Source organism: Bison bison, unplaced genomic scaffold (assembly GCF_000754665.1).
Source record: "Bison bison bison isolate TAMUID 2011002044 unplaced genomic scaffold, Bison_UMD1.0 scf7180017864466, whole genome shotgun sequence".
NCBI lineage: Eukaryota > Metazoa > Chordata > Mammalia > Artiodactyla > Bovidae > Bison > Bison bison.
The window spans coordinates 8,716,763-8,717,666 of record NW_011495027.1 but is presented as its reverse complement, the minus strand read 5'-3'; the positions used below and the strand labels follow the sequence as shown (position 1 = coordinate 8,717,666).

General features: G+C 44.0%; 1 protein-coding gene across 1 annotated transcript in view; it reads left to right on the top strand.

Annotated features, from left to right (window-relative positions):
• The window catches only part of BARHL2 (BarH-like homeobox 2), a gene marked incomplete at its 3' end in the record, with an annotated part of 12,713 nt that overhangs the window by 4,689 nt on the left and 7,120 nt on the right, over positions 1-904 (top strand). The window lies entirely within an intron of this gene.

Genomic DNA, 904 nt, shown 5'->3' with positions numbered 1-904 from the left:
CAGCCCCCCCCTGCCCCCCCCCTGACCAGGACAGCTGCCCCTCCTCTCCCCCAACCAGGCAGTCTGCCCTCCCTTGCAGTCTACCAGGAAGTAAAGAAGTGAGAGAGGAAGATGCTCAGCAGTGGGCGGGGGTCCCCCCGAAAGTGCCAGCCCTCCGCACTTCATCTCCCCACCCCCAGAGACAGGGCTGGAAAGCTCCCCCACAGCAGTGTGACTGGCGAAAATGCTGACCCCACACAGAGTGCGACCAGTAAGTGAAAACATCAACAAAAACAAAAACCTCAAGTTCTTTTTAAAAATGACTTTAGGGACAAGCAGGAGGGAGGGTGGGGGGTGGGGTAAGGAGGGAAGAAAGAAGGGCAAGGAGAGGAAACTGCACAGGCAGAGAGAATTGTAGATGAACAGCCTCAGATTCCAAGGCAGAGGGCGTTGCTGTGGACATTCCGTCTGGCCCAGAGAAAAGAGGAGGGTAACTGAGAACTTTGCACTGAATTCTCATGACCTTTTTTCTTTTGGAAAAGTGGCATGCTCCATAATATGAAAAAAAATGTACATTTGAAATACTGAGTGATAAGTGATATATCATATTTATTATATGTTGTCCAAAAAAGAGTCACTTATATACCTTAGTAAAACATGATTTTTCTTTTCATGTCTTTTTGATTCAGTAAAATAAATGCTTAGACAAAAATATAGATTTTTTGGTGATTGAAAATTACAGAAATAAAGTTTATCTTTTTTTAACAAGTGATGAAATCCGAGGGAGCTGATTTTACTAAAGCAGAGTGTACTATGATGAAATGTGTCACTTGATTTAGAATTACCCCAAGTCCCTTCCGGAATATTAGGAATTTACAACATCTATAAAGACGTTGGGTTGACTTGGGTAAAAACAGCTCCCTTT